The sequence below is a fragment of the Pristiophorus japonicus genome, chromosome 1 (genome assembly GCF_044704955.1).
Source record: "Pristiophorus japonicus isolate sPriJap1 chromosome 1, sPriJap1.hap1, whole genome shotgun sequence".
Classification (NCBI taxonomy): Eukaryota; Metazoa; Chordata; class Chondrichthyes; family Pristiophoridae; genus Pristiophorus; species Pristiophorus japonicus.
This window is the reverse complement of record NC_091977.1, coordinates 379,555,027-379,573,316: the sequence shown is the minus strand read 5'-3', so window position 1 is coordinate 379,573,316 and position 18,290 is coordinate 379,555,027. Positions and strand designations below refer to the sequence as shown.

At 46.1% G+C, this 18,290-nt stretch overlaps 1 protein-coding gene across 1 annotated transcript in view; it reads left to right on the top strand.

Annotated features, from left to right (window-relative positions):
• Window positions 1-18,290, top strand: part of LOC139266053 (polyamine-modulated factor 1-binding protein 1-like) — an 887,264-nt gene that overhangs the window by 410,065 nt on the left and 458,909 nt on the right. The window lies entirely within an intron of this gene.

Here is an 18,290-nt window from a genome sequence, read left to right as displayed (position 1 = left end):
CCATATGAAAGGGGGGATCCTGATTTGGGAAAGCTTTGCAGGTTGACCTGTTCCTGAATGTAAGAAGCAATAGTTAGCATCAATGCTTTAAGGATCCATGCCTTTGTTACCTCTAGACTTGACTATTCCAATGCACTCCTGGCTGGCCTCCCACATTTTACCCTACGTAAACTTGAGGTCATCCAAAACTCGGCAGCCCATGTCCGAACTCACACCAAGTCCCGTTCATCCATCACCCCTGTGCTCGCTGACCTACATTGTCTCCCGGTTAAGCAACCCCTCGATTTCAAAATTCTCATCCTTGTTTACAAATCCCTCCATGGCTTCGCCCCTCTCTATCTCTGTAATCTCCTTCAGCCTCACAACCCCCCAAGATATCCGCGCTCTTCAAATTCTGCTCTTTTGAGCATCCCTGATTATAACTGCTCAACCATTGGTGGCTGTGCCTTCAGCTATCTGGGTCCTAAACTCTGGAATTCCCTCCCTAAACCTCTCCATCGCTCTACCTCTCTTTCCTCCTTTAAGATGCTCCTTAAAACCTACCGCTTTGACCAAGCTTTTGGTCATCTGCCATAATTTCTTCTTATGTGGCTCGGTGTCAATTTTTTTTTTCTTATAACACTCCTATGAAGGGCCTTGGGACTTTTTACTACGTTAAAGGCGCTATATAAATACAAGTTGTTGTTGTTGTCATCTATAACCACAGCCCACATCATACATAAAACCAATGCATTTTTCAGATAACAGGATATATTCAGTGAACCCGCACTCCTAGCAGGGAATTACATTGAAGGGAGTGTTGGATGGAGATAGGGCTACAACACTGCAGCCTCCCAGCTGTGCTGCCTTTGGGCATGGCTACCTGCAGGGAGGATCAGATTTACCCTAATGTTTAAAAATGATAGTAAAAGAGTACATATAAATTTAATATTCATAAATGTATTGTACAATAACTAACAAATAAATTCTATCTTTGGCTTTTTAGAAATATTGCTTTGTTTTCATTCATTCGATTTTCAGATACAAATGAAAAAGCTAAAATCTAAAATGGAGTAGGTCCTTTTAAGATTTAACATCATAAAGTGGCATAGCACCACATACTGTATCGGCCTTATTTTTTCCATTATTGGCACTTTCACTGTGACCAGGACAAAACATTTCTAAAGCATTATTTACACATTTGCTACACATATAAAATGTGGTCCTTTACTTGCCAATCCCTCAAACATGTGAGGGGGGGAATAAAATTCAACTTAGGCACAAAGCGGGTGATAACAGATCAGCTGCCTTTACACACCCCGCCGAATTTTACTTTCCATTGACTTCAGGGAGAATATCGCCTTCAGTGACTCCCTTTCCATCTTCTACCCCAATTGCTCATGCTCCCCATCCCCTTGCTCCCATTTTGTCCCCTAACAATTTACCTTCACACAACCACTTTTATTTTCTCCACCCCCTCACACAAATTGCTACACCTACTCACTCCCATCTAGATGACAACCTACCTCTTCTTTGAACTAATCTGTTCATGCCCTGCATTCTTTGTATCCCCTTGCTCTGCTGCCATCCACCTGATCCTTGCCCTTCCATCCAACTCTCCTCTACTTCCACCCGCTCTCCTGAAGACAGGTGTTGAGAGACCAGAGGCTCCCCTCAACATGTTTGTCTCGTCCCCTACTCCTGTTTACCTATTTGCCTCAAATGAGAAAAGAAACTTGTCTGCCTTTCTTTATATTTGTGTCTTTCTGTCTATCTGGGCTCCTGGGCAGAAATGCAGCAAAGAGAGTGGTTGGTTATGTGTGGGAGAAGAAGATTTTGGAGGGAATCTCCCATGTTGCAGTTTGAAAAACTTTTTATGCTTTAGAAAGATGATCTCTATTAATCTTTAACTACCACTTATTGCCCCAATACCTGTACTTTCTAAAATAATGTAATATGCTGTTACCTTACAAATAAACACTGGGACGTTCCATAGAAACATAGAAAATAGGTGCAGGAGCAGGCCATTCAGCCCTTCTAGCCTGCACCGCCATTCAATGAGTTCATGGCTGAACATGAAACTTCAGTACCCCCTTCCTGCTTTCTCGCCATACCCCTTGATCCCCCGAGGAGTAAGGACTTCATCTAACTCCCTTTTGAATATATTTAGTGAATTGGCCCCAACTACTTTCTGTGGTAGAGAATTCCACAGGTTCACCACTCTCTGGGTGAAGAAGTTTCTCCTCATCTCGGTCCTAAATGGCTTACCCCTTATCCTTAGACTGTGACCCCTGGTTCTGGACTTCCCCAACATTGGGAACATTCTTCCTGCATCCAACCTGTCCAAACCCGTCAGAATTTTAAACGTTTCTATGAGGTCCCCTCTCACTCTTCTGAACTCCAGTGAATACAAGCCCAGTTGATCCAGTCTTTCTTGATAGGTCAGTCCCACCATCCCGGGAATCAGTCTGGTGAATCTTCGCTGCACTCCCTCAATAGCAAGAACATCCTTCCTCAAGTTAGGAGACCAAAACTGTACACAAATACTCCAGGTGTGGCCTCACCAAGGCCCGATACAACTGTAGCAACACCTCCCTGCCCCTGTACTCAAATCCCCTCGCTATGAAGGCCAACATGCCATTTGCTTTCTTAACCGCCTGCTGTACCTGCATGCCAACCTTCAATGACTGATGTACCATGACACCCAGGTCTCGCTGCACCTTCCCCCTTCCTAATCTGTCACCATTCAGATAATAGTCTGTCTCTCTGTTTTTACCACCAAAGTGGATAACCTCACATTTATCCACATTATACTTCATCTGCCACGCATTTGCCCACTCACCTAACCTATCCAAGTCACTCTGCAGCCTCATAGCATCCTCCTCGCAGCTCACACTGCCACCCAACTTAGTGTCATCTGCAAATTTGGAGATACTACATTTAGTCCCCTTGTCTAAATCATTAATGTACAATGTAAACAGCTGGGGCCCCAGCACAGAACCTTGCGGTACCCCACTAGTCACTGCCTGCCATTCTGAAAAGTCCCCATTTACTCCTACTCTTTGCTTCCTGTCTGACAACCAGTTCTCAATCCACGTCAGCACACTACCCCCAATCCCATGTGCTTTAACTTTGCACATTAATCTCCTGTGTGGGACCTTGTCGAAAGCCTTCTGAAAGTCCAAATATACCACATCAACTGGTTCTCCTTTGTCCACTTTACTGGAAACACCCTCAAAAAATTCCAGAAGATTTGTCAAGCATGATCTCCCTTTCACAAATCCATGCTGACTTGGACCTATCATGTCACCATTTTCCAAATGAGCTGCTATGACATCCTTAATAATTGATTCCATCATTTTACCCACTACTGAGGTCAGGCTGACCGGTCTATAATTCCCTGCTTTCTCTCTCCCTCCTTTTTTAAAAAGTGGGGTTACATTGGCTACCCTCCACTCGATAGGAACTGATCCAGAGTCAATGGAATGTTGGAAAATGACTATCAATGCATCCGCTATTTCCAAGGCCACCTCCTTAAGTACTCTGGGATGCAGTCCATCAGGCCCTGGGGATTTATCGGCCTTCAATCCCATCAATTTCCCCAACACAATTTCCCGACTAATAAAGATTTCCCTCAGTTCCTCCTCCTTACTAGATCCTCTGACCCCTTTTATATCCGGAAGGTTGTTTGTGTCCTCCTTAGTGAATACTGAACCAAAGTACTTGTTCAATTGGTCTGCCATTTCTTTGTTCCCCGTTATGACTTCCCCTGATTCTGACTGCAGGGGACCTACGTTTGTCTTTACTAACCTTTTTCTCTTTACATACCTATCGAAACTTTTGCAATCCACCTTAATGTTCCCTGCAAGCTTCTTCTCGTACTCCATTTTCCCTGCCCTAATCAAACCCTTTGTCCTCCTCTGCTGAGTTCTAAATTTCTCCCAGTCCCCAGGTTCGCTGCTATTTCTGGCCAATTTGTATGCCACTTCCTTGGCTTTAATACTATCCCTGATTTCCCTAGATAGCCACGGTTGAGCCACCTTCCCTTTTTTATTTTTACGCCAGACAGGAATGTATAATTGTTGTAATGCGGTCTCTAAATGTCTGCCGTTGCCCATCCACAGTCAACCCCTTAAGTATCATTCGCCAAGCCATCTTCGCCAATTCACGCCTCATACCTTCAAAGTTATCCTTCTTTAAGTTCTGGACCATGGTCTCTGAATTAACTGTTTCATTCTCCATCCTAATGCAGAATTCCACCATATTATGGTCACTCTTCCCCAAGGGGCCTCGCACAATGAGATTGTTAATTAATCCTCTCTCATTACACAACACCCAGTCTAAGATGGCCTCCCCCCTAGTTGGTTCCTCGACATATTGGTCCAGAAAACCATCCCTTATGCACTCCAGGAAATCCTCCTCCACCGTATTGCTTCCAGTTTGGCTAGCCCAATCTATGTGCATATTAAAGTCACCCATTATAACTGCTGCACCTTTATTGCATGCACTCCTAATTTCCTGTTTGATGCCCTCCCCAACATCACTACTACTGTTTGGAGGTCTGTACACAACTCCCACTAATGTTTTTTGCCCTTAGTGTTCTGCAGCTCTACCCATATAGATTCCACATCATCCAAGCTAATGTCTTTCCTAACTATTGCATTAATCTCCTCTTTAACCAACAATGCTACCCCACCTCCTTTTCCTTTTATTCTATCCTTCCTGAATGTTGAATACCCCTGGATGTTGAGTTCCCAGCCCTGATCATCCTGGAGCCACGTCTCCGTAATCCCAATCACATCATATTTGTTCACATCTATTTGCACAGTTAATTCATCCACCTTATTGCGGATACTCCTTGCATTAAGACACAAAGCCTTCAGGCTTGCTTTTTTAACACCCTTTGTCCTTTTAGAATTTTGCTGTACAGTGGCCCTTTTTGTTCTTTGCCTTGGGTTTCTCTGCCCTCCACTTTTCCTCATCTCCTTTCTGTCTTTTGCTTTTGCCTCATTTTTGTCTCCCTCTGTCTCCCTGCATAGGTTCCCATCCCCCTGCAATATTAGTTTAACTCCTCCCCAACAGCACTAGCAAACACTCCCCCTAGGACATTGGTTCCGGTCCTGCCCAGGTGCAGACCGTCCGGTTTGTACTGGTCCCACCTCCCCCAGAACCGGTTCCAATGCCCCACGAATTTGAATCCCTCCCTGCTGCACCACTGCTCAAGCCACGTATTCATCTGCGCTATCCTGCGATTCCTACTCTGACTAGCACGTGGCACTGGTAGCAATCCTGAGATTACTACTTTTGAGGTCCTACTTTTTAATTTAGCTCCTAGCTCCTTAAATTCTTTTCGTAGGACCTCATCCCTTTTTTTACCTATGTCGTTGGTACCAATGTGCACCACGACAACTGGCTGTTCTCCCTCCCATTTCAGAATGTCCTGCACCCGCTCCGAGACATCCTTGACCCTTGCACCAGGGAGGCAACATACCATCCTGGAGTCTCGGTTGCGGCCGCAGAAACGCCTATCTATTCCCCTCACCATCGAATCCCCTATCACTATCGCGCTCCCAATCTTTTTCCTGCCCTTCTGTGCAGCAGAGCCAGCCACAGTGCCATGAACTTGGCTGCTGCTGCCCTCCCCTGATGAGTCATCCCCCCCAACAGTACTCAAAGCAGTGTATCTGTTTTGCAGGGGGATGACCACAGGGGACCCCTGCACTATCTTTCTTGCACTGGTCTTCCTGCTGGTCTTCCATTCCCTATCTGGCTGTGGACCCTTCTCCTGCAGTAAGACCAACTCACTACACGTGATACTCACGTCATTCTCAGCATCGTGGATGCTCCAGAGTGAATCCACCCTCAGCTCCAATTCCGCAACGCGGACCATCAAGAGCTCGAGGCGGATACACTTCCCACACACGTAGCGCCCAGGGACACCGGAAGTGTCCCCGAGTTCCCACATGGTACAGGAGGAACATATCACGTGACCGAGCTCTCCTGCCATGTCTTAACCCTTAGATACACTTAAATTGGTAGTAACAATGCTAAAGTTCACTTACTGATATAAAAAATAAAAAGAAAAGCTACTCACCAATCACCAGCCAATCACTTACCCCATTGACTGTGACGTCACTTTTTGATTCCTTTCTATTTCTATTTTGCTTTCTCTCCCGCTGTAGCTGCACCGGTACGCCTTTTATAGGCCGCTCCCCTCTCACCAACTGCCGCTGGCTCTCGATCTCCCTGATAGCTCATATAATTTATCTCATAAGCAATGAGTTTATCTCGTGAATAGTTGAACCAGGAAGGTGCAAGACTTGATCCTGTAGTAAAAGAAATCAAGTTAACTCACTCCTCAATACTTTAAGGTGGTCATCCCAAAATCGGCACTTTCAGAGGACCAGCAGCAGAATGCCAGGGAATCAATCCCAAGGAAATCTAAACAAAAAAGGGGGACAAAGTCAAATCAGTAAATGCATTTCAACAATGGAGAGGGATATGCTTTTTTTTAAAGTTCTCATCACAACAGTTTTCATGTTATATTAATTATAATAATCAGAGAATCTATATTCTAACATAGGCATGATTGCACTGCACAGCTGGTGAGCTATGCAGAATAATGAGGCCCTGAATTTAATATCTGGCCTGTGCTGAGTTAGCTGATCTCAGCCGTGGTGGCATTTGGCCTGCTGCAGTTGGGTTGATTACCTCTGGGCTAGGGAGAGAATAATTGGCCAGAATTCTTCTTCCTACATACTTTCTGACTCCCTAGAAATATACATGTGTGTGAATGTTGGGTGAAGACAGAATTGGGCTTACCTGTGATATCCCCCTCCCTCATGCCAGCACTGGCACTCACTGTCAAGGTTTGCATTATAGGGTGACCTGTATGACCATATCCTAAAAATGTCTCAAGGAAGGGAGAGGAGAAAATTGATAGAAAAAAACAAAATCAAAAGAATCCATCCCATTATTTTTTTCTAGTATAAAGCGATGCCTCCCATGTTATTAAAACCTGGTCCAAATGTGACTTATATTGACAGTGGTGGCAGAGCTAAATAATATCTAAAAATTATCCCTGATTTATGTTAAATAACTGGCTTAATAGGTATTTTTAATTGATTAACAATAGGCATTTAAAAAAAAAAGTATTGTTGGGTTGAGGGTGAGGTTGACCAAGCTGCATTTATTACCCATTCCTAGTTAAACTTGGGCAACCTTCGCCATGAACCACTGTAGGCCTTGTGGTAATGCTACTCTTACAATGGTGTTCGGTAGCGAATTCTAGAATACTGACCCAAAGCTGATGAAGAAATAGCAGTATATTTTTGAATTGGGTTGATGTGTGATTTGGAAGGAGTCCTGGAGGCGATCATGTTCCCATGATATTCCTGCTGCTTGGCTGTAGAGGTCATGGGGCCGGGCGATTCTGTCAAAGTAAACTTGATGAGTTGCTGCAGCACATTAGATAGTACATAAAGCAGCCAAAGTGTTCCAATGATGATGGGGATAGATATTGAGATCAGTGGCAAGGGTGAAGATCTATCCTGAATGGTATTGAGTTTCTTGAGTATTATTGCAGCTGCACCTATCCAAGCAAGTGATGAGTATTCCATCACACTCCTGACTTAAACCTTATAGATGTTCGAGAGACCTCAGTGGGTCACAAGGTGAGTTACTCGTTGCAAAATACCCAGCCTCTGCCCTGCTTTTGGATCCATATTGTTATGGCTGGTCCAATAAAGCTTCTGGTCAGTGGTTAGCCTCAAGATATTGATGGTGGGCACTCAACACTCGTGGTGCTGTTGAAGGTCGGGGAGCGATGGTTGGGCCGTTTCTTATTGCAGATGGTTATTGTGTGGTACAAATGTTGTGTAGCATGAATGTTACCTGCCACGTCAGCTCGAGCCTGAATGGGCTGCTTAATTATTGGAGGAGTTGTGAATGATGTTGAACACTGTCGAATTGTTAGCGAATGTCCTACTCCTGACCTTATAACAAAAGGAATATTGGTAATGAAGCAGCTAAAGATGTTTGGACCAAGGATCCTGCCTTGAGGAACTTCTGAAATGATGTCTTTGTGCTGCCAGGATTGACTTTCAGCTACCACAACTATTTTTCTTTATGTTCGAACTGAACTAGTTGCTCTGACATGCTAAAAATGGGGAAAAGACGAATATGCAAGCCATGAAGTCGTAGTTTGCAGTTGTGCACAATTCCGGTGATATTGATGGCCCAGAGTGCATTGTGGTTGGCCAATTTTGGGTTGTTAGATCTACTCTTAGTCTATCTCTCATAGTATGATGGCAGAGAATGTTCTCATTGTAAAGCTGCGACTTTGGGGGGCATTTTTAATTTCCATCCAAAATGGGCGTGTAGTTGGCAGAGAGACCGCCCTCCCAAACATGGCGTTCGGAAGCCTGAAGCATTTTGAAATCACACTGCAGCTCACTGGTTATGGGAGATCGGGAAATCAGCTGGCTCCTGCGCATAGCCGTGCGCCAGGTTGGGTCTGTGGGGGTGGGAGGGGGGAGCGGAATCTGATCCCAGAAGGCGGTGAAAAAATGCACACAAAGGTGCAGCACTTGTAATACACTATCTCTATTCATTTGTCGTTCAAATTGCAATCGGAGACTTACAAAGGTGTAAGCCACCAGTTTGCATATTTGAACAGCCTCTCATCAGAAAAAGGCATGCATGCCATTTGGCCATTTACAGATCTACCTGAAAATTGCAAATGGTGACCAAAATGCACCCCCACAAAAACAAACAATTTTGAGGCTATGCAGTGGTCAGCCCACTCAGTGCTATTGTGGACAGATGAGTAAACCAACAAAGAAAAATGAAGTCTGGTTAAAACCATGAAAATTAACTTGAATGCTAAAGGTGGTGTTTTCTGATTGACAGTAAGTCAACATAAAAAAATAATTTTCAACCGATTTTCACTAAATAATTGTCAGATTTTGTTTAGGTGTGAATCAGTAAGTAAAGATTTCCTCCCAAATTTGAGAAAATAAACTTAAAATTTGCATTGTTTTCTTACCAAAAATCAGGTGCATGGTAACTTGTGCACGTTGTGTGTATGTGTCTTGTGCTGTTATGGCTGTGATGAGCACACATATCTGCACATGATTTTCTTTAGAAAAACAAACAGTGGCTGTGCAGTTTGAATTTTTTTTAAAAGGGAACCTGGATTTTTTAAAGGGGACTCGGATTGTCTTTAGGTATTGCTGCGAGGATGATATTATGCTGCCTTAAATGTCAGTCTTAATTTTTAGTTGCGTACAGAACAAGGACAGCAGTGCACTGACAAAATTACCATGCTAATAGTCTCCTAAATAATATCATCAATCAAAAGTTGACTCAGGCCACACAGCAAGACATTGTTTACCAAAAACAAGATCACGACTGTTCCCCTATGCATAATCGTCAACGTTTGCATTATCCCACCATCATAGGGTCAAGTAAGTGGTTGGAGCCACAACATTAAATGTAGGTTTTTTAGTTTTACTTTGAATTTGGAAAAAAAGTTTCTAGGGATTAAGTGAGAATTTAATGGTGTCCAAGAACTGTAAATAATTGAGAGTTATAATTTAGCTTAATTAACGGGCAGTCCCACCACTGGGCAATATTAATGGCTGTCAGCAAAAAGAGCACAGGCTGGTGCTGCCTGCTGATTTAAATGAGCAGAGTCCAGAGTCTCTTGTGCAACTTGCTCTTTCCGTCGGTAACCTCAGCAGGAGGCCAAAGGTCGTGACTAAAGGATCGGTGCGGTGGTCTTGGGCAAAGTGCTGTTTGGGATAACTTAGTGAAGGCTCCTGGGTTTTGCTGGGTCAGGAGGTATTGGGGTAGAAATTCAGCGCCGCACGAAACGGGTCGCACCGACCGCTTCTGATGTGTTTTCACCGCCGCTGTGGATGAGGTGGCCCCATCGAGTCCGCTCTTGTAATGACACGTTGGGGACGAAATTCAGCCTCCCAAAAAGGCCTCTTACTGTCGGAAAGCGGCGGAGTCGAGTGGTCGCCGATTTGCGGTCGAATGGCCGCCGCCAGCAAAGTTCTTGTAGGTGATTTTTCCAGCGGTCCCTACTTCCGCCCTGCTGCTGCCGAAGTGCGTCATCAAAGCGCACACCGCCGATCTCCCGCAGCCCCATCAAAATTCAGCTACAAAAATCTTCGGGCCGTCGAACAGCTTTTTCTGTCGGTGCACTGTGTTCGAAGTATGTGCGACATGGCTGTGGTTATTCAAGGGGAGGGCACACTGCAGCGGCCGCCATTTAATTTTTTTTGTTGGCTGACTGCCAGGTCAGCCCGACAATTATGCCCCCGGGTTTGGCCGGGCCGCCAACAGGCAGCCTGGCAACCCCTCTTGGGTGCCAGGCCGCTGGCCCGGCCGAAACCCTCCCTGGTGGCCAAGTGGACCTAACTAAAATAATCGCAGAGCTCGCAGTGGCTCTCCCCTTTAAGTGAAGGGGAGAGATGTGGCGATGCACACACGTCATCAGTGCCAGGCTGATGACTGATGGCAGCGGAGACTCCTTCCCACTTCCACTTCCGCCCCTCTAGAGTGCCACCGCTGCACTTCCGTCCCCATTATGACCAACTTCCAGACTGCTCCAAAAAAAATTACAAAGAGCTGAATTTCACGCAGGAGGCCACCTCATCCACAGCGGCAGTGAAAACACATCAGAAACGGTCAGTGCAACCCGTTTCAGGCGCCGCTGAATTTCTACCCCATTACCTTGAAACAAAACCTCCTCTTCTGGCTGTACCTTCCACCACTTGCCCTGCCCAGACTGCCGTGGTGGCGGTGTAGTTCTCATCACCAAATCATACCTTGGTCTGTCCCCCTACTCCTCTGGCACGTTCTCCTCTTTTGAACATCTCACCTTACTCCACCCCTTTCACCTCTCATTTACAATTCTCGTTCTCTATCGCCGTCCACCTAAGTCTGATAAAAATGTTATCACGGACATATGAATTATATATGAATAAAAAGTCTGACTGGATACTGTGAGCGCAAAGTAAAGTGTGACCTTAATCTTTTATTGCAGGTCTCCAGAGTGCCTCTCTAGCGTGTGAGGCCTCCTTAAGTATATTGTGGGATCCCTTGGGACTCCAGAGTATGAGCCCTCTGGTGGCTGTACAAGGTATATACAAGTTTACATATATAACAACACTGCCCCCCCCCGCCCCCCGCAAAGTCAACAGTGCAACTATTTACAAGGTAAGTAGAAGATCTGGGGCCTTTCTTGCCCTGGTTGATCGTCTCGGTGCAAATGCTGGTTTTGGTGAATCGTTTGTTGGGCCCTCGCTGGGCTGCTGTGCAGCTGGCCTTGCTGGGTTGCCTAGTGTGGTGAGTCCTGCTGGGTTGCTGCGGGTTATGGGTTCTGCTTCGTGGCAGTGTCGGTTGCCACAGGTGTGTATGTTGGGGGGTCAAAGAAGGTAGGGTCCAAAGTTGGTTCCTCAGGATAGTCTGTGAATCTGAGTTTGATTTGGTCCAAGTGTTTCCGGTGAATGAGTCCATTTGAAAATTTGACCCAAAACATCCTGCTCCGCTCTTTGGCCACAATAGTGCCGGGAAACCACTTGGAACCTTGTCCATAATTCAATACAAATACAGGATCATTGATTTCAATTTCACGTGGCACATTTGCGCTATCATGATCTGTACTTTGTTGAAGCCGCTTGCTCTCTACCTGTTCATGTAAATCAGGTTGAATTAACGAGAGCCTGGTCTTAAGTGCCCTTTTCCTGAACAGTTCAGCAGGTGGAATCCCAGTGAGCGAGTGGGTTCTCGTGCGGTAGCTAAGCAGAACTCGGGATAGACGAGTCTGCAGTGAGCCTTCTGTTACCCTCTTCAAGCCATGCTTGATAGTTTGCATTGCTGTCTCTGCCTGACCATTGGATGCTGGTTTGAATGGGGCAGGTTTAACATGTTTGATCCCGTTACGGGTCATGAACTCTTTGAACTTGGCACTGGTAAAACATGGACCGTTGTAGCTCACAAGGGCATCAGGTAGTCTGTGCATGGCAAACCTGGCCCGCAGGCTTTCAGTGGTGGTAGCGGACGTGCTTGCCGACATTATCTCACCTTCAATCCATTTGGAGTACGCATCTACAACCACAAGGAACATTTTACCCAAAAACGGACCTGCATAGTCGACATGGACCCTTGACCACGGTTTGGAGGGCCAAGACCATAAACTTAGTGGCGTCTCCCTGGGTGCATTGCTTAACTGCGAGCTTGTGTTACATCTGTGCATGCAGGACTCTTAAGTCCGCATCGATACCGAGCCACCACACGTGGGATCTGGCTATCGCTGTCATCATTACGATGCCTGGGTGGGTACTGTGGAGGTCACTGATGAAGGTGTCTCTGCCCTTCTTGGGGACCACTACCCAATTGCCCCACAGAAGGCAGTCTGCCTATATAGACATTTCATCTTTGCGCCGCTGGAACGGCTTTATCTCTTCTGGCATTTCCACTGGGACACTGGACCAACTCCCGTGAAGCACACAATTTTTTACTAGGAACAGTAAGGGGTCCTGGCTCGTCCAGGTTCTAATCTGTCGGGCTGTGACGGGTGATTGCTCACTCTCGAATGCTTCCAAAACCATGACTAAATCTGCGGGCTGCACCATTTCCACCCCCGTGGTGGGCACTGGCAGCCTACTGAGAGCATCGGCACAGTTTTCTGTGCCTGGTCTGTGGCAAATGGCGTAGTTGTAAGTGGACAACGTGAGCGCCCATCTCTGGATGTGGGCCGATGCATTCGTATTTATCCCCTTACTCTCGGAAAATAGGGATATTAGTGGTTTATGGTCCGTTTTCAATTCAAATTTTAGCCCAAACAGATATTGATGCATTTTCTTTACCCCATAGACACACGCTAACGCTTCTTTTTCCATCATGCTATATGCTCTTTCGGCCTTAGACAGACTTCTGGATGCATAAACAACCAGTTGCAATTTCCCAGATTCATTATCTTGTTGCAGTACACACCCAATGCCATACACGCATCACATGCTAGTACCAAACGCTTACATAGATGATACAACACAAGCAATTTGTTTGAGCACAACAATTTTCTAGCTTTTACAAAGGCATTTTCTTGGCTTTTGCCCCATACCCATGCAGTAAGGCGTGTAGTGGTTCGAGCAGTGTGCTGAGACCCGGTAAGAAGTTACCAAAGTAGTTCAGGAGTCCTAGAAACGACCACAGCTCCATCACGTTCTCGATTGCCTCCGTCTTCGAATCGGTGGGCCTAATGCCGTCGCCGCAATTCTTCTCTCCAGGAACTCCACTTCAGGCGTCAGGAAAACGCACTTTGAGCGTTTCAACCTGAGCCCCACGTGGTTGAGTCGACTATGAACCTCCAGGTTCTACAGATGCTCGACTGTGTCCCGACCTGTAACCAAGATGTCATCCTGGAAGACCACCGTGCGCGGGACCGACTTCAGTAAGCTTTCCATGTTTCTCTGGAATATCGCCGCAGTTGAGTGAATTCCAAATAGGCATCTGTTATAAATGAAGAGACCTTTGTGCGTGTTGATGCAGGTGAGGCCCTTCGATGATTCCTCCAGCTCCTGCGCCATGTAGGCCGAGGTCAAGTCGAGCTTCGTGAAAGTCTTTCCTCCCGCCAGCATAGCAAAAAGGTCATCAGCCTTTGGTAGTGGGTATTGATCCTGCAGGGAGAAACGATTGATAGTTACTTTGTAATCACTACAGATTCTGACGGTGCCATCTCCCTTGAGGACTGGAACGATAGGACTGGCCCTCTCGTTGAATTTGATCGGCGAAATGATGCCCACTCGTTGCAGCCGGTCCAGCTCGATCTCTATCCTTTCTCTCATCATTTACGGTACTGCTCTTACCTTGTGATGGATGGGTCGCACCCCTGGAATTAGGTGGATCTGCACTTTTGCTCCTTGGAACTTCCCGATGCCAGGTTCGAACAGCGAAGGAAACTTGTTTAAGACCTGGGCAACGAAGTGTCATCAGTGGAGGAGAGCGCTCGGATGTCGTCCCAGTTCCAGCGTATCTTTCCCAGCCAGCTCCTGCCGAGCAGCGTGGCACCATCGCCCGGTACCACCCAGAGCTTGTGCACCGCTTCATCGTAGGAGACCTTTATAGTAGCACTGCCGATTACAGGAATCAATTCCTTTGTGTAAGTTCTCAGTTTCGTGCGAATGGGCGTCACGACTGGACTTGAGGCCTTGCTGCACCACAATTTTTCGAAAGTCTTTTTGCTCATAAAGGACTGGCTCGCACCTGTGTCCAGCTCCATTGAAACTTCAACCTTCAGCATTATCGAGGGACACTTTGTGGTAAACCCCATATACCTCTGCCTCCTCGGTCTGAGGCTCTGGTTCGTCATGATCCACCGTGGATCTGTCCTACTCTGCAACATGGTGGTTTGCAGGATTAATAGGGTTTGCAGCTCGCCTGCACATTGTTCCACAGCCCTTGCAAACGTAGCCTTTGAAGTGGCATGAATGGAAACGATGATCACCCCAACAAGGTGTTAATGGCCTTGCATTCATCACCCTTGATGGTGGACTCTGAGACATGTGCAGACATGCAGCTGCAGGCATGTGGGGCCTGCTCTGTACATTGAGATTTGAAAACAACATCACTTTGTTCACAGTACTTGTAGCAGCACTCGTGCTGAGAGATTTGCTTCGTATTGTCACTGGTGGCAATGAACGCCTGGGCTATCGCTATGGCCTTACTCAAGGTTGGGGTCTCTACAGTCAAAAGTTTGCGAAGTATCACTTCATGGCATAGCCAAGTACGAAAAAGTCTCTAAGCATGTGCTCCAAATGTCCTTCAAATTCACAATGTCCTGCAAGGCGTCTTAGCTCGGCGACATAATTCGCCACTTCCTGGCCTTCAGACCTTTTGTAGGTGTAGAACCAGTACCTTGGGATCAGAACGCTTTCCTTCAGGTTTAGATGCTTCCGGACCAGTGTGCACAAATCATCGTACGATTTCTCTGTGGTTTTCGCTGGAGCAAGCAGATTTTTCATGAGGCCATATGTTGGTGCCCCACAGACGGTGAGGAGAGTCGCCCTTTGTTTGGCAGCGTTCGCTTCTCCTTCCAGCTCATTGGCCACTAAGTATTGGTCGAGTCGCTCCACAAAGGTTTCCCAATCATCTTCCTCCGAAAATTTCTCCAGGATGCCCACTGTTCTCTGCATTGTTCGGTTTGTCATCTGTATCTCGTCGCTAGTTGTTATATATGAATAAAGAGTCTGACTGGATACTGTGAGCTCAAAGTAAAGTGTGACCTTAGTCTTTTATTACAGGTTTCCAGAGTGCCTCTCCAGCCTGTGAGGCCTCCTTAAGTACCTGTGCTCCCAAGGGATTGTGGGATCCCTTGGAACGCCAGGGGATGAGCCCTCTGGTGACTGTACAAGGTATATACATGTTTACATACATAACAATATCCTCACTGCTTTCCTGCCTTAGCCTATGCACGAAGTGACTTCTCATCCTCGGTGATTTCCACCTCCATCTCAATTCATCATGCTCTCTCTCCTCTGAGTTCACTACTCTCCTGTCCTCCCTTAATCTCTCCCTCCATGTAAATTCCTCAACCCATATTCATGACCACCCCTTTGACCTTGCCATTTCTCGTGGCCTCACTATTCCAACTGTGTCAATTAAAGAAAAGGCCATCTCTGACCATTTCCTTGTATCGCTCTCGAGCCACATCACTCTTCCCGAATCCAAACCTACTTCCTTCTGCATCCGCCCTGGAAAAAACTCTCCCAACCCCCTTACAACTGCACTTATCCACTCCAAACTGTCCAAGCTTTGGCTCTCCTTTCACAATGACATTTCTGCAGCGCCTCTTTTCCCCCCCCCCCACTTTCGATCTCCACTCCCACACCCCCTTTTTGATCCCCTCTCCTCTCTCCCCCCCTCGATTCCCTCTCCTCTCCCCCCCTTCAATCCCCTCTCCTCTCTTCCCCCCCACCCTCCAGATTCCGCCCCCACCCTCTTCGATTCCCCCTCTTTGTCCCCCACATCCGATCCCCTGACCTCCACACAGAGCCGAGGAAAGCGTGACAGTGCAGGCTGCAGTCATTGCGCCGTTTGATACTGCATAAGAGCAACCAGATTGAGTGCGCAAGCTCGACCGGAACGAGTGCGCATGTGCAGTACCAAATGGGCGTGGAAGGGGAGTCCAGAAATCTGTGCAAATAATCACTCTGTAGGTCCACAGATGTTTCACCCAGATATTTGCTGTTGTGGAAGTTTGTGCTCCACCATGGTGCTGGAGGGGGATGTGGATGTGGATGCACCATCTTGCAGCGAGCAGTGATAGTGCACGAGCCTTCACGTCATATAGGGGATTCACTCCCTGGTGAGTGGCTCTTAAAGCACAGGCTCAGATCTGGTGGGACTGTGACTGGAAACACCCACATAAAGGGGACGAAATTCAGGGTCTCAAAGAGACCTGTTAATGCCTGTTTGCGGCGGCCATTCCTAAAAATAAAATGGCCGCTGCTTTGGGGTCAACTGGCCGACCTGACCTAAATTGGAGTCGGTGAATTTAGGCCTTGGCCCCATCCCGCCCGAGTGGTTGTGCCGCCAATTTAAAATAATAAAAACATTTACCTATCCATATTCAGCAGAATAGATCGATTCTCTGCTGGGTGGTGCCCCCGGCAGGTTTTTCTATTGGTGCACCATCTCCGCACTGAGTGTGGCCCAGCAGCACGGCCGCCCTTAAAGGGGAGGGCCAATGGGCAGCCTGGCACCCCCTTTTGGGTGCCAGGCCACTGACCCAGCCGAAACCCTCCCTGGTGGCCCAGTGGCGAAAGATAAAAAATGGTCGAATCTCTCCCCTTTAATGGGGGAAGAGAGCGTGGTGACACACACGCGCTGTGACGTCACCATGACTCCACCGCTGATTGACAGTGGCGGAGGTCCCGACCGATCTATTTTCAGCCAGTCAGCCTGGCTTTGAGTCTAAGGCCCGCCCCCATTATGATCCATTTCCTGTAGGACTTTAAAAAAAATTTCACAGTCATGAAATGGATCTACTTACCGAACCAGGAGTTCCAGGGGTGAGTACCATCCGAAAAATCCTGGAGCACCTGAATTTTGACCCCAAAGACTGTGGCACAGATTTCATTAAACTGTTGCATGAGAAATCAATTGAAATAAATTTTAAAAAGGGAAACATGAACCTCTTGGTCAGGGGTGTACTGATGTAAATCATGGAGAAGATAGTTCAATTCAATATTTAACAACAGCAGACATTTGAAGAACTCTTGGTGAGAATGTGGTGTTCAGCCTTTTAAAAACAGACTTCAAAACTTTGCATATTATTTTATCACTTTTTAAGCTAGAAAACCCAACATATAAAATTTAAGGAGCTTTGATTTTTTTTCCTGAGGTTCTCACAACCATAGTACAGTACAGTTTATTTTAAAAGTATTTACCTGGCTGAAGGGGGGAGGGGTGGGGGCGGCGAGATTTGATGCATTTCATTGTAAGCAGTTTTCACTCTAATTACATAGTCTGAGCTCACCATAGTTACCAGTTAAATCAGCAGCTCCTTACTGTATGGTTTATAGCTTACTGCCGCTTTCTCGCAGCTCTATGCGCTGTCAACGGTTGCATGCACGAGCGTGCTTTGAAGATGGCGGTAAGAGGAATAGTGAGGTCGAAACTGGATGAACATGCATCACTTTGGCATTCCATGATGATTGATGTCATGTTCCTGGTAATTAAAATACTTAAGGTGAGCGCAGGCAGTGGCAACGTTATCGACCTGCCCAACATGGCGGCCATTTTTCCTACAAAACCGGATTTAACGGCTGGCGTTAAAGCATCGAATTTCTCAGCCCAAATGTGTTTCTATTTTATGTTTAAGGCTCTTTATCAAAAAGAGAAAGAATAGTGTTTTGTTTAAACATATTACTTTCATCACTATTATATTTCACATGATAAACATAAATTCTGTCAGGGGAAATAGTTTATACTGCATATAATAATTCACTGATCTCAAATAAACTAAATTTAAATATTTTTGTTGTGATTTTCTATTTCCAATATATTTAAGATTTACCCCTGGATTATGCAAAATTAGTTTGATGTTTACAAGTCAGCTATGTTTGAAATACAAAGGTTGTAGATGTAGTTTCTAGGGTAGATTATGTTCATTTTAAATAATATATACATATTCAGTAGGTGTGACCTTGATGTTTATATGGGCCCCTAAAGCAGTTATTCAACTGGATCAGTTTAAAAATAATACAAAATGAGGACAGAAATGTTTGAATTCGTGC